Here is a 16,200-nt window from a genome sequence, read left to right as displayed (position 1 = left end):
AATGGTTGCACCCAATATTAAATGTATTAATACGTCTATATAAGTTGTTATCTGGACGTTTTTGTGGTTTTGATGCACAGTTGACATGGTAGGACATGATATTTTGACCTGTTATTAGGAACAAATTTGACTTAATACAAATGTCAAAATAGACGTTTTGAGCTGTTCAGCATACCATAATTTTTGCTGTGTTGATTGCATGTAAGATCCAATTTACAATGAATATACTGCCCTCTTTAAGGACTGGAAAAAGTGCAGTCAAAGAAAATTTGCTCTGATGGTTTGGATAAAGCAGGCATGGTCTGGCTTTGCACCTGTGTTAAACAACCACTTATTTATACCTTTACTGTTTGATGCAACCTTCCCGACCTGGCATGACATGGCCATGATGAGAATAAAGAATGATGATGGGGCTTCCTCTGGTGGCTCTGATCAGATTTGACCTCTCTTATCTTCATTTTATCCACTTCCTTCTAATCAGACATTTACTTCAATGTTGTCTCAAACCAATGTGCTGGATATTGGATCCAGGCATTGTTTGAGGAGTCTACTATCATTTCATAACTTTTGTTGGCTCTGGGTTTGTCAGCTGCCACGTGTGCTTTGGTACTGTCTCAATGTGACTTTGATGTTCCAGGGAATCCCATTTGGTTCCATGGCACGTATCATTCATTGTCTGTTGTGTTTGGAAACAGGAAAAAGCTGCATGTGATGCAGTCTCCAGTGGAGCCTTTGCCCCAGCCCCAGAAACTTCACTTCAACCTCACACCTGAGATCAAGAAGGACATTGAGGAGGCCAAGCAGCACATAGACAGGCAAGAGCAGCTTTTAGTTGTGATACTTATGTGGTAGTATAGAGACCTGTGGGTGAGCCTGCCTAATTAGCAACACCACAGCCAACCATCAGAGGCGCACCCTCCTATAAAAGGGGCCGATCCCTCCCTGCCAGTTCTCTCTCGCTGCTCCTGACGGTGACGTCACTTCCGGGTCGGACCTTTGTGCTTGGACAGGTAACGCGGTTTGTCTGCTCACCTGCTGCTTTCGGCTCATGTGGCCGGGAGCAAATGTTTGTGTGTCATGCAGAGCGGCTGACTTGGGGCTTCCAGAGACTCCTGTGTGTGTGTGTCACCTAGATGGCCTGCTGCGGTGAGTTTCTCTCCCTCTCTGTAAACTGCTAGTCAAGACCGCAGCTAACAATTGCATGATTGTAGGTGAACGCCAGTAGCTGCGCGATTCTCGCCCTCTTCCTCTGGTGTGTCATACCCAGCCAACCCTGCTAACCGGTATGTAGCCTCCCGCATTCCTAATTGTTATAAGCACATGTGAATGTGTAGATGATGATTTGTCGGGTCCTCAGATCCCAGCTGCCCAAGAGTGTATGAGCGTCAGCTGCCCAACAGTGCGCGAGTGACGTCGGCATCAACTGATTGGGTGCGGCGGGTTTAAAGTGACACATTGCCACAGCTACAGGGGACCGCTGCTGCTTTTCTTGCTGCTTTTGACCGCTGCTTCTTTGTCCTTGTTTTAGTTGCTGAGGTCCGGTGGTGGTGGTGGTGACCTGGTGGCGGGGTTCCCCCCTCCCTTCTCGTGTGCTGTGCTCCCTGGGGTTCTGGGTTTCCTCACCGAGTGTGTGACTGTCACGTGTGTTTGGGTGTTTATATTTTTGGTTGGGGATTCTCCGCATCAGTCAGTAGCCCACGCACCCCGGTAAGCCTCAGCTTTAATTTAGTTCCCCCCGTTGATTTGTCCCTGTGTGAATGATGTTTTTAGTGTTTTAAATCGATTGTTAAAATAAAGAATGCTTGTTTGAACGGAACCGTGTCTACTCTGCCTTGAGTAAAATGAACTGCGTGAGTTAAAGGTGAAATTGGTTTAAAACTAATTCCTGGGGCGAAACTCCCCAGGTGGCGTTGTTGGTGTGGCAATGCTACGAGGGTTGAATTTATTTACTGATTTTTGTTAGTTAATAAGTGCCCGACAACGCCACCTAGGGGATTTCACCCCCAGGAAATACATCAGAGGGAACCACCACTCTAATATTAACAAGGTCACCCAGGTTCGAGAGGCACCAGAGACTGAGGGATTCCAAAATAAGGTATCAAAAGGAAGTTTATTAACAATATGTCAAAAGTTAAAAGGCTGAACAAATCTCAGTGGTGATGCAAGCAATAATATAATAATAATAATACGTGGCAAAATATTGCACAATCCTCCAGGGCACCTTAACAGGTTGGTTGAGTTGCCAATAAAGTGCATGTGCTAGGTACAGGGCTGAGGGCTCACCAGGCGAGGATGACTGAGAGGGGGAGAAGGGTCCTGATGATACACACCACATGTGGAGAAAAAAAAAGAAACCACACACCATCGACTGACACCCAGGTGCACTACTGTACAGGGAGTGAGGGGACCGCCACCGCAGGGATCAGTCACTCGCCACACCAACCCAGCAGCTCCTGTCCAAGAGAGAGAGAGGCAGATATTAATCAAGGCAAAAGGGCAAGACAACAAAACTAAACCAAAACTGCCCCGACACCACACTCTGCTGGGCCCAGGAGGTCACCACCAAGGTTGATTGTGCTTCAATTGCCGCTCACGCACAGTTAACCCAATAAACCAAACAATAAAAAAAAACAGAACTTATACAAAAATAACTGAATAACTAAACACAAAGTCTACAGAAAACAATGATCACAAAATCCATACACCATAAAAATGAATATCTAAGTACAATACCAAAAGAAACAATAATCAACCAATGATTAAAAAGTTAACTGGCGTGGAACAGTCCTCCTAGTGCAGCTTTAAGTCCTATGCTGCGTGTTACTTCCACATGATCCACACCACATACAGTGCAGGCAACACTCACGGGTCATCCAGAGGGATTTACTCCAGGCGTGCGAGACCGCACGCACACGCCGAACACACAATTATATATAAAGGAAAGAACAAAACGGAAAACAGTGGACACCAATATAAAGAGTGGAGAGCTTGCTGCGGCGAATCCGCGACAGAGCAGGTAGACAGAACAGCAGCAGCACAGCGGCCCACGTCAGAGGAGGAGCCACCTGCTGTGATACAGACTAAAATTAATACGTGAATTGCAATTAGATGGATTAAAACAATCACGCATACATACCCGTGAGTGAGGGCGCAGCGTCACAGGCAGCAGGAGAGATAGCCACCAACCAACCACCTTTATAACTGCTAACAGCAAACAGAGACCAGAATCACATAACGTGCAGCCCGACAGAGTGCATGAGACACGCCAGACACAAACGAGCCAGCCTACCTGAGGGTTCCCAACGCGGTGCGTGTATTATTGCGCACGGCTCCGAGGCCACGCACTCCCAACCCCCGGCCAGAGTACAGGCCAACTCTGCCGGAGAGCAGAAAGCGCATCAGACACGGCACCAATACAAGCCAGAGCCGCAGTAATAGTGTCTGAGCCTACCTGGCAAAGTGAGCAGAGGAGACGCGCCGACCTACGTCTCAAGACAGCCACGTGGATCAAACTCTGCCACGCCAAACCACACTGCCGACACACATGCTCAGGTTTCCGGATGAGGTAGGAGGACGCACATCTGAGAGGCACAGCCCTCCCCCATATAGCTTTGGCTGGCCTCGCCCAGTACACTGGTGAAATTGGATAATTGCTCTCAGCCCAGTGTCACTCAATGGGCGGGGAGCAAAGGGGCGAGCCTACACAGCTATCCACCTGACCCAGCACATAACTAACATGAGTGGAGACGGGCTGTACCGTCCTGCCACATCTACCCCCCCTTTTTGCATTGTCGCCCCGACAATGGACCAAAGGGACCTGGGGGTTAACACCACGGCCGGTGGAAAGCAGACTGGGCGTTAGACACAGCCCTTGACGGTTCTGCCACTTCACCGTCAATGCAACCAGCTGACCGTGGGAGATGATGCACGTTTGAGTGTTGGCCAGCGATGGATCGACCTGTTCGACGGACAGCGGGCTGACTAACACTGCCTAAACCTGCCGTAAGGGGAGAAGAACCCAACACGGGAGAATCTCCCCGTGCCAGAGGCATACCAAGGACAGGAGGATCTCTCGGCGGTGTCGCTGCCAGGGGCCCCCTATGATCAGCACTGCCAGCTATAGGTGCAGCCGATGGCAACAGGGTTTCAGGGACCAACACCCAGAGGTCATCATCACTAGAGGAGTTACCCTCGAGTGCTGTTGGTGGAAACGGAGGAGCGGGAGGAGAAGCAGGAGGAGGACCAGCCAAGTCAGGCCCTAGTTTGGCCTTCAACATGTTTTGATGCACGTTGCGCACCTTCTCTAAGTTGTCCACAGGAGCGCTGGTGTAAACCGCACCGTCGCCACATGGGGCTCTTAGCACCTGGTACACCACGGAACTCCAAATGTCACTGATTTTATGCCGGCCTCTAACTTTGTGGTCCCGGGGGTAAACAAGCTGGTTCACCTGCAGAGGCTCCTCATGGATGTGCTGGTCATGCCGCTCCTTACGGCGACTGGCAGCTGCCAACAACCGCTCATGAGCCCCCTCGAAAGCTGCCCTGAGTCGCACCTGATGCTCCGCAACCCAATCCTGTACTTTCCCTGGCACAGGGTCCTGGACTCGACCCAGCAGAAAATCGACAGGGAACCTAGGCTCACGGCCAAACATTAACAAGAAAGGAGACTCCCCTGTGACCTGGTGAGGTGTGGAGTTGTAGCAGAAGAGCACTTGTGGGAGGCAGGCGGTCCAATCTCGTTTCCGAGAATTTGGCAGTGTGCGCAGGAGATTGTGTAGTGTTCTATTGAACCGTTCACACTGTCCATTTCCTGCAGGGTGGTATGGGGTAGTACAGGACTTCTCTACCCCATACAAACAACAGAGCTGCTGGATCAAGGCACTCTCAAAACTGCGGCCCTGGTCTGAGTGAATGCGACTTGGGACGCCAAACTTAAAGAACCACTCATTCAGCAAGACCTAGGCAACAGTGGAAGTGCGCTGGTCCCCAGTTGGGACAGCCACAATGTATTTACTAAACACATCTGTCAGTACAAGGACGTTCTCCCACCCATTGCTGGAGGGCTCCAACACAGTAAAATCAATGGCCACAATCTGGTTTGGCCTAGATGCGAGCAAGTGACCCATGAAGCTGTGCGAGGCGGGCCCAGAGTCCTTTGCGACCTGGCATCGCTCGCATTCTCAGATCCACTGTTTGATGTCTGAGCACATCCCTGGCCAGTGGCAGCGCTCTCGTCCCAGCTTGGTGGTTCGATCAATACCCTGGTGGCCATGTTCTTGGTGGAGCAGTTTTAATGTCTCCTGTTTCAGGAGAGCTGGCAAGATCAGCTGAAAATTCTCCTCTCCCCCATCTGAGCGGAAAACTTTCCGGTAAAGCACACCATCTTTTTCCACCAGGCGATCCCACTGTCGCAACAGTGCCAAGGCTGGTTTGGACATGTGGCGCCTCTCGTCTGGGGTCGGCCGGGCCTGCCTTCTCCAGAAGCCCAGAACCTCTTTCAGGAGGGGATCAGACTCCTGCAATGAACGGATGTCAGACGGAGAGTGGAACGGAAGGGCGGACACCAGGGACTGGGTCACTGGAGCCACTGCAACTGGGGGAGCAGCTTGCTGAAGGGGAGCTGGAATGGATGTGCCAGGTAGGGCCTGCTCAACCATGCTAGCGCCTGACATATACTGTCGGGAAAGGGCGTCAGCGTTCTTATTGCTACGGCCAGATCGATACTTGATCTCGAAATCGAAGGCAGCCAGTTGGGCTGCCCACCGGTGCTCGGTGGCTCCCAGTTTAGTGGACTGGAGGTGGCTTAACGGATTGTTATCGGTGAAGATAACACACTTGTGTCCCAGAAGATATTCCCGGAACTTCTCTGCCATTGCCCACTTAAGGGCAAGAAATTCCAGTTTCATGGAACTGTAATTGGCCATGTTACGCTCAGTCGGCCGGAGACCTCGGCTAGCATAAGCTATCGGCCTGATACTACCCTCCACCTCTTGGGACAAGACAGCTCCCAGACCACTGTGGCTGGCATCAATCTCCAGGATGAAGGGACGGGAAAAGTCTGCATATGCCAGAACAGGGGCTGAGACCAACTTTGCTTTCAACACCTCAAAGCTCTCGTCACACTGGGGTGTCCAGGCAGAACTGAAATCTAGTTTCTGGCCTCGTTTGGGCCGGCTGCCTACCATAGTTGCCACCAACTTGTGCAGGGGGCCTGCCAGCTTGGCAAACCCTTCCACAAAGCGTCTGTAGTAGCTGGCAAACCCCAAGAAAGAACGCAGCTCTGAAACCTGGCGGGGGCGCTGCCACCTAGCAACCGCCTCGATCTTCGCAGGGTCTGTGGAAACACCCTCCCCAGAGATAACATGCCCAAGATAGCTGACCTCTTTCTGAAAGAACGCACACTTCTCCAGCTTGGCTTTCAAGCCCTCCTTCTGGAGCCGACTCAAGACGACTTCCAAGCGCTGCAGGTGCTGGCCAATAGAGGAGGAAAACACAACGATGTCGTCAAGGTAGAGAAGTAGCGACTGACACTGCTGGTCCCCAAACATCCTTTGCATCAACCGTTGAAAGGTGCTTGGGGTGTTACACAGCCCGAATGGCATTCGGTTCCATTCAAAAAGACCAAAGGGCGTGCAAAAGGCTGTCTAAGGCTTGTCCTGCTCGGTCACAGGGACCTGGTTATAGCCACTGGCCAAATCCAAGGTCGAGAACCAACAGGCGCCAGAAAGAGCATCAAGACTCTCCTCGATACGAGGAAGGGGAAAAGCATCCTTCCTCGTCTTGCTGTTAAGAAGGCGATAGTCTACACACATGCGTAGACTGCCGTCCTTCTTCCTGACCAACACAATGGGGGAGGCATAGGGACTGCTGCTCTCCCTGATAACCTTAGCCTCCAGAAGCTGGTTTATGTGGGCCTTGGCCTCTTCGTACTCCGATGGAGGAATACGCCGGTATCGCGGTCGCACAGGAATGTTGTCAAGCAGTGGAATGTCGTGTGAAATGAGATCAGTGCAACCCAAGTCACCATCATGGGCAGAGAAGACGGAGCTGTACTTCCGCAGTAGGGACCGCACCTCGGCTTGGTCTTGTTGTGCCAAGGCAGACAGGTCTACCAGTTCTACCCCGCTCTGTGCAGGACTGCCAGCCACTTGGGAGGACACTGTAGCGGTGGCAGACCTCACCTCTGTGACCCCAGTGGGTAGACTCACCACTTGGGCACAACTGAGGGCACCCAGACTGGTACGTGGGTAGAGTAGAACTTCAGTTGTTCCTACATTCACTACCGGGATGTAGACCGTACCACAGGCAGCTTGGACAAGACAGCTTGGACAAGACCTCATGTGCTTTTAAAAATCAAACGTAAAAAATATTATACATTAGTAGTATTTTCTACTTTCATGGAGTGCATTTTTTAAAACCATCATCAGTCTTAATCATAAGTGTCAAATATTTATTAATTTTTCAGAATTTTAACCCTTTAAATGCCAGGGTTTTGTCATAATGCCACTATGTTTTCAGATGAAAAAAAGTGGATTTTATTTTCAATATACCACACGCAAAGTAGATAATTATTTTTTTGGTTATCATGGCCTGGGATATGTCATAGATTTGCAACAACATTTATTTTGACAGTGCACCTAGTGGACATAGCATGTATTTTCTCCATACACCAAATATGGTAAAAATTATGTCTTATTGTATGAGCTGAGCTGGAAATTCCAAGATTAAACAAAAATGCACAATCTTGCCAAAATGTATGCGATATGCAGCCAAAATGATCAAAAAATGATGAATGAAAATGTGCCAAACAGTCTCTAAGGGTTAAAGCCTTCTGTACACCTGTTTCTGTGCACCTTTCCTTTATACATCCGAATTAACATGAAATTTAGTGCAGCCACCACTTGGCCCACCTTGTCTCCTGTCATTAATAATTATGTGAATGACAATAAATGTGCCCCATGCTGTCCCCTATTGTCCAAATAAAATTGAAAAAGAAAAAAAAAAGAATTTCACTGAGTGTGAACTTGAAGTGCTTCTCAGTAGAGGAGGAGGCTAGAAAAATATTTTATTTTGGTGGTCTGTCCTTGGTAATCAGTAACAAATGCAAAATTTATTAAATACAGAGTGACAGTGTGCTACAATTGCAGTTAATGCAGAAGGATCAGAGACACACACAACAGCTGAAATAAAGAAAAAAATGGTCTAACATCAAAGTCAAAGTCAAATGAAGGTCAGCTGTGCATCGGCAGGGTGTTACAGCCACAAATAATGTGGAAACTTGGAGAATGCATAGTCAGGAGCCGCACAGATCCATGTCCTCATTAATGCTGTGTTGGCCTCAGAGAGAGAAAGAACATATGCATATTCTTTTATATTACAATAACTATTGCAACGATTAAAAGTGTCATACTGAGGAAATGTTTTCCTCTTAATAAATTGATGCATTTTTGAAAACATTCTACAGTCTAACCCTAACCCTGTATTTGAAAAAAAATGCAACTGAGGTTACACAAATAACAAAAATCCATTGATGCCTGATATGTATTAGTTCTTTTTTTCTCATTTTTTTTGCAAATCTATTTCTTAGTGTGCCTGTTGGATGTTGTAAGGCGATTTTTCACTTTACAACAATTTTCAAAACAACTTGGCACATTGGGGCTTCAGGACACTTGCATTACTTTGGACGAGCAGTATGGAGACCTTCTGTGGTTTTGTTACATGTTTTCTTTATATTTGAAGCATAGTCACCATTTACTTAAAACATTTGGGAGATAAATGCAATGCATTTTCCCTTGAAACTCTAGCAGTGTTTTGTTAATAAAAAACATCACTGAACTTTCCATCCGTATGAGGGTGAGTAGATAATGACTGAATTTTCACTTTTGGGTGAAATATCCCTTTTAAAGACCAACCAGGAAAATTAAACTTAAAATCAAGCAAATCAAAAACTGTTGCAGTGTTTGCAGAAAAGCATCTGGGCTGAGTCTGTATTATCTACAACACAACTGCTACCTTTATTACAGGTGGGTGTTACATTAGTTCTGCCCAAGTGGCGACCTCCAAGACTGATATTAAGCCAATGTGGAAGTGCTAAAAACTGCAGTTCCTCTAATCGCCACTTGAGGCCTTAGACACCCATATGAGAATGCCCAACTTTACGGAAAGCTGCTTGAGTGACTACCTGCCTAGTGTCCTCAGCTTCCCACTCAGATCCACCCCTCACACCTCTACAGTTACAACATCTCATCCACATATGATGGAGGCTTCAAAATGGCAGTCCAAAAACCAGTGGTGATGTCATGGTAGTTACGTCTATTACTTATACAGTGCTTAGTTCTGCCATGGTCTTTTGTCTTAAACTATCTCCATACTTCTGCTGTATTGACAAACACCAGTCAAAGGATCGACTGCAGGCTCTGCTGTCCTCAGCAACTTAACATTGTGAGAAAACAGTATCAGCATCAGTTTGTGCACGGGCAGGTTTAACATTTGCTGCTTTACAGTCAGCACCGCTGCGGCTGTTGAGTTGCAGTGAAAAAGAAACGCAGCTACGCGCCTTACTCTACCAAGCAGGTGGCTGACACGATTTACTTTTAAACCTGCCTGAGACGCCAGATTCAACATGTGGGTGAAACAGTTAACATGCGGGGCCTCTGTCACCGCTACAGCCATGTTTCTTGCGTTGTCTGTGACAACTGCAATGCCATTTGATGTGTCGATTCCCCACTCTGAAATGGCAGATGTTAGCACCTTTGCAATGTTATGCCCGTTGTGTGACTCTAACAAAGTCCGAGTTTGAAGCACAAAACATCTCGTCTCCCATTCACTAGTCACAACGTGCGCCGTAATGGTGTCTTAGCTTTGAGTAGCTAGTGATGTCCAACTATTGGTCGTGAGTGAGACGCTCTCTGTCTGCTTGATGCTCTCTTTCACTTTGGTCTTTGTCTCTTGCTAAAGTGTTGGTGTTAGCGTTTTGCTGAAGAATGTCAATGATGGAATTTTGTACCTTGGCTCAAGGGCGTTCACCATCCTTTTAAATCCCTCAGTGACCACCACTGAAAACGGCTGCAGGCTTTTGGCAATGAATTCTCTGATTCGCCTTGTGATTAGTTAAGATCTAGTGCTGTCATGAGGAAAACCTGGTTGAAATGCCTCACGAATTGATGTTTGGCCTTGATTGCTTCTTGGTTTCACATCAAGAATCTTTTCCTGGTGATGGTTCTCATATTACTTGTATTCCCTGACTTGTAGACAATCGTGGTCCGGCAGTGTCTGCAAATAGTCTTTTGCATATCCATCATTTTTTCTCCCTGATCTTTTTTTTTACTGCAAAACCAAAATTCTGCTCTGCTCCCCTTCTGTACTTGCTGCCATCTTTTCCTGCACTGCACAGGAAAGGATCATGGGAGATGTGTTTTGCTTCTCAGCCCGGCCCACTCAAAAAAAACTATACTGGCGGGAGTACTCAGAGTTCTACGTCACATGCCATGGCATTATTGCTAGAATTTTGAAACCGAAATACTACGATATTTAAAATACCATTGCATCCCTATTACTAATACTGCAGAAAGTGTGTGATGTATCATATTTTTAGAATAAACAATGTATATTACATGTAATTAATATTTATCATTTGTCATAGAGATATCTCATCAAATACTTTTGCAAACATCTGTCATATTATCCAAGAAAAGTCTCACTGTCCAGATATGTCTCCCATCCCCATCACCACAGACTGGCCCAGGACCTGGAAATGAAGACTGTAATGTTTGACCACTTTGGGAAAAATGCCATAAAAGCTCTAAAGATGAACCCCAATGCTTTCATGCAGATGGCGCTACAGCTGGCCTTCTATAGGTGAGGTCCTGCCTGCCCATTCTCATTCTAGGTTGTCAAATAACACCTTTTGCAGTCTTTTTGTCAGAAGATCCTGACACCAAAAGCCACCTTTCATGTGCGCATGATATGCCACTGGACAGCTTCAGCTGTGGATGTGGCCAATCACACCTACTGCAGCAGCATGGTATGCAGATGAATGGAACCTTTTGCATCTGCACGATACACCACTGAAAGGCCTCAGCTTAAAACGCTGCTGGTAATGAGGTAAAATAAGGAGTGCAAGAGTACCTATGGGGCAAAGGATTGGTCCCACCATCCCTGCACCTCATAGGAGAGTCTGGTGGGAATCTTCCCGTGTGAATGTCATGGGTTTTTTTCTATACCTTACAATGAGCATTTTTTGTTTAATCCTTATCATCCATGGCAGTATGTGCCTTTGCTGCCACATAGATGTGGCAGTCCACTGCAAAGGGGCAATATGTGATGACTTGGGATGAGAATGTGTTAGTACTGCAGATTCTCCAGACAGCTGCAACGGTTGCATTAAAAAAAAAAACTTTTGTCATGTAGTAAGGCAGTAACAGATAATCTTGTAAGGCTGAGATAAAACTGATTTACTCAGTTTTGAAAAGCTTTCACACTGTGTTAAAAATTAGGGCAATATTGATTAGGCAACAGAATGAATCCTTCACAGTAGGTCTACAGTTTCTCATCAGCCCCAATCTGAAGTAATAATGGAGTAAACTGGATAGTTCGAGAAACATACTGACTGCGTTTTCAGTCAGTATAGTGTAACGTAATCACAGCTCCAGGGTTTATTTGACTGGTCAGCAGGTTTCAGGGCTTGGTATGTTGGGACACAAAGTTGTTTTGAAACCTTGTTTCTCCTTTCTTTTGTCAGAACGTTCCACCAAATCCAACCAATGCTGGACGTTATCACCCTTCGTATGTTCAGACTGGGCCGGGCAAGTTTTATTAATATAAACACACCTGCCTCGGTTGCCTTTGTCAAGGTCTTTGATGACCCCGAAACACAGGTTTGATGAGAGGGAAACTTCTAATGCAACTCTTATATAATGTCACTTGATGCAGTGAAAAATATGATGACATCAGATACTGCAGTAGCATGCTACCATGCTGCTGCTGCAGCACTGACTACAGCTGATGAGCTTTAAGATATATGTCCTCTTCCTGTTTTTCACAGAAGTCAGAAAAGTTTGATTTACTGGAGAAAGCTATAAAGGCTCATGAACACTATACCGACATGGTGAGTATCATTCAGAGTGCCACTCAATTTGCCAGTTCATTTTATTTTCAGTATAAAGATACCATGCAGCTATAAGGGTTGTTAAGGTTTGTTATAAATAGTTGTCTCAAAGCATCTCATGATGCAATTTGATTACAAATCAGAGGGCAATATTGCAGTGATAAAACAATTATTGATGCATCTTGATCCATCTATTTTTTTTCTATGATTTACTTGCTATTTTTAAAATATAGTGTACTGTATTTGTAGGGATTCACAATGAATTTAACAAATACATTTTCCCAGTTTGTGAACATATATGAACACTTTTCTTCTCTGAATTAGCCGCTAAATGCCAAGAGCTGCTTTTTAAATCTCTCATAATGTGCTTGGCAACTTAATATGTAATCAAAACACCTCCCTCCCAAGGTCTTTTCAGCTTTATGTTTTAAAAAAAGACCTCGTTTTGGCACTGTTAATACCTGTGTTCCTAGCTCAGCGGCGAGACCACTCTCCACCCCTGTTTGTAACCGGGTATTATATACAGAATGGCGAGGCAGCATAGTCCCGCCTTGTACAGACAGTATAATGAGTTTTGGTGCAAAAAAATGATGTTCATATAAAATCTCCAAAGGGTACCTTTACTCCTACATGTGGTGACCGACTTTATGGACACACTGAATTGTCTCCATCCTCACAGGCACTGAGAGGCCAGGATGCATTCTGCCACTTGCAGGGTCTGAAGATGCAAGCTCTTGAGGAAAAAATCTCTGTGCCTGATATCTTCACAGACACCTCCTTCCAGAAAGCCTTTGACTACAAAGTCGTTGCAAGTCAGGTAAGGACCAGAGTTGAAACCAAAGACTGCATTATAGATATTACATAACAGCTTGACCAAAACATCTCGATCACCTCCTGGTGGCTGGCTGCAGTTTACGTCATTAATCCTGCCCCCTCCAAGTCAGCAGATGGGGCAAGGGCCAAAATAAAAACTCATACATTTTTCCCTGAGATTGGTTCAGTCATTTGATGTACTTCTTACCACCCTCATGTTTGTCCAAGGGTTCATTTTTTGGACAAGTTTGGTTTTAATTAGTTATTTGATGTTATATAAAGGAGGTTTTACATCATGGTTGACACGTGTGTGCCAATTAGTGATGCTCATGATCAATGGTGCTCCTGATTTGTTTTTGTACAGTGGGGGTGAAGGGAGACATGTCATCCATCTTGCATCTTAAGATAGTCTGGCCGATCAATTAACAATCTGCAAAAATAGTTAAGTGGTTACTTATTATATTTGTTTAAGTGTACATCCATAAATACTACATCCGGCCATATTGCCCATACTCTGAGATGCTGTTACAGTGATGTCAACAACTGCACATGGTGGGATGACATCATGTTGGGATGATGCAACCTTTACCACAATCTTACAAATACACATGGTGGGATGAAGCAGCATGATTCTCATGTTTACACAACAGTGCGGACTGTCAAGATGGCTGGAATTAGGCAAAAATTTCCGCACTAAAGTCGTTTGTTTGTGGGACACATCCATCTCACCAACCGCCCGCCTTATAGGCAAACTCACTTTCCTTATATTTTGTTGTTAACAGCAGCATTATTACCTGATGCTGTCCTTTAGTATTTCATCCAGCCATTCGGCTGTCAGCCAGCATATGATAACAATGGCACAGATTGTGTTTGACCACGTTATCATCTGACACCATCCATACATGTTGCATGTGGACGCGGGAGATGGCTTTTGGTGCCACATTTGTATGCAGAATGCACTGACAGGGTGGTGCTATTTGACAAGTTCTGAATGACAATGGGCTGAACTTGTCTATTCTCCGACAAAGACTCCTTTGACTGTGTATGTGCGAGTCTTCATGTGATGAGGCTGACCCTTCAAAACAGGAGCTGCTCCTTGGAAATAGAATTTCATTTCCAGTCAGATTAAAAGCTTCTAGTACCAAGAGAACTCCAGAACCCTGGTTAGTTAAGTGTGAAAATTTGTAAATAGTTGTATATCTACTTTTATTTAATTAACTTAGCAGTAAACCGAAGAGTGAGGCCTGGCAGGTCAATGTGCCTCAGTCCGCTAACCCTGACAGACGGGATCATTCCATATACATATGGAAAATGTCACAAAATTTTGCTGAAAATACTTGCTAAGCCCCAAAAGAAGATTCCCTACATTTAACAGAGACACATTTTAGCGATCAAGGTGCTAACTAACTGCATTTCACTTCTGTCCCTCTTCACCAGATTGTACACAGTTCCGGATGTGTGCTGTGTTTTGGCCCTGAAGGACCCGGACAGTACGTTCTGATCCACGGTATTATGAGTAACCACATTGAGTTCGTGGTTGCCAGTCTTGAAACCTGCAAAGAATACAATGCAGCACATATGGCCCATGCTTTACAGGATGCACTGTGCGACATAAGGAACCTGTTGGAACAAACTACAAGAGCCAAAATTGTGAAAGATAATGCATAAAGCACATAAAGATAACATAAAGCAGTAGTGCAGTGTTTTGGAACATGTGCTTATTGCAGAGAGATAGATTGGAAGGTTAGCTTACCTTAAAACAAAGATAGAAAATGGGAAACTGCTAGCCTGGCTTTGTCCAGAGGTTATAAAATCAGTCTACCATGGTCTTCACAACAGGTTGAATCTTATTATCAATGACAGCAACAACAATAATAATAATAATGCTTTTTTTCTTGTAAAACAGAATAAACAATCCAAGACAAATAACTGTAATTAATTTTTATTGAGCATCAGCAGTTTTGCATAAACAACAGAAAAGGAAGATGCACAATGCTCACTTTTTCCCCTCATTTTGATTTTTCACATAGTTTTTCACTTGGTGAACATCATTCAGTAAAAGGTGTGTGCTGAAGGGGCCAAACTGCCTCCTATCATTACTAAGTTACAACGATAAACATTATTTTAAGGACAACCTGGATGCCAGCATTTCTGATACTGTTGATCTTGTGATTATTTTGTGTAAAAATCATATTCATACTAACAGTTGGAAAGAATGTAATTTCTCTTTTACTGTGTTCATGTATAACTTCCATCTTCTTTAAGTTGGTAAAACATGTGGAAGATTGAATAGTAAAGCTACAACAAAGTGTATCCATTTATTTTCTAGGTTCTTACTCAGCAATGGATGTTCAAAACATCAGCAGTTTTGTTTCTATTGCATCCACTGTACAAGCCAGAATTATTTCCAATCCAAGGCTACGAAGGCGTGTTATGGAGCCATAATGGAAAGGCAAGCCCCTTATACGTGGAAGCAGCCACGTATGAGGGATTTCTGGGCACTGATAGTTCGCAATTTCACAGAAAAATTGCAATTGGCTTTAAAATTTTCACGCACTGACAATCCTGAAACTAACGGTCCTGACGGGAGCGTCACTCAGCCAAGGGCGCACTTAGGGCTTTCTTACATCCTAGAAAGTGACCTAAAAAAAGTTTTTGAAAAAATTGTTTCGACTGCAATTTTGCGAAATATGGCGCACTGATAGTTCGCAATTTCACTGAAAAATTGTGGCTTTAAAATTTTCACACACTGACAATCCTGAAACTAATACATTCATAATTATTCCCTTAATTAAACAAGTCAAACACACACCTCTCCATCAAAGGTAACATTACACATAGCACACAAGAAAGTTACCAAGAGCGCTGATTAACATAAACAACCCGCAGCACTGGCAAAGTGGAACTTGTACAAACAGAAATAAGCATGCTAACAGATTGAAAACTTGTTCTTCAGTTGCAGTAGCATGAACAGGCTCTCACCTTCATCAGTCACGCACAGACACATGTCAATGGGAGATCTCGCTGCTTTAAGCGGGCTCTCGCGATGTGCCCTGGTAATGTGCGTGTCCGTGCACTTATTGACGGGAGCGTCACTCAGCCAATGGCGCTTTCAAATCACCTGAAATACCACCTCATGCTAGAGTAAAAACTTTGAGGCATTTTTATCTAAATTGTGTCAGGGTTTGAAGTGTCTGTCCATCACTTCCTGTTTTATTTTGTATTCTCATCCTCCCCTGTGTTGTCTCTATGTGTACTTCCTCCCTTTGTTCCCTTTCCCA

General features: G+C 45.1%; 1 pseudogene across 1 annotated transcript in view; it reads left to right on the top strand.

Annotated features, from left to right (window-relative positions):
* The window catches only part of LOC121948812 (carnitine O-acetyltransferase-like), a 34,266-nt pseudogene extending 19,039 nt beyond the window's left edge, over window positions 1-15,227 (top strand). The window contains exons 9-14 of the transcript XR_015779463.1: window positions 696-815; window positions 10,735-10,857; window positions 11,741-11,876; window positions 12,044-12,106; window positions 12,786-12,923; window positions 14,357-15,227. The product of XR_015779463.1 is annotated as a carnitine O-acetyltransferase-like (transcript). The remainder of the gene's footprint in view (window positions 1-695; window positions 816-10,734; window positions 10,858-11,740; window positions 11,877-12,043; window positions 12,107-12,785; window positions 12,924-14,356) is intronic.
* Window positions 15,228-16,200: the final 973 nt, after the last annotated feature.

The sequence above is a fragment of the Plectropomus leopardus genome, chromosome 17, assembly GCF_026936395.1.
Source record: "Plectropomus leopardus strain MGB_pleo_1.0 chromosome 17, ASM2693639v1, whole genome shotgun sequence".
Classification (NCBI taxonomy): domain Eukaryota; kingdom Metazoa; phylum Chordata; class Actinopteri; order Perciformes; family Serranidae; genus Plectropomus; species Plectropomus leopardus.
The sequence above is the reverse complement of the archived record's forward strand: the minus strand, read 5'-3'. Positions and strand labels throughout refer to the sequence as shown.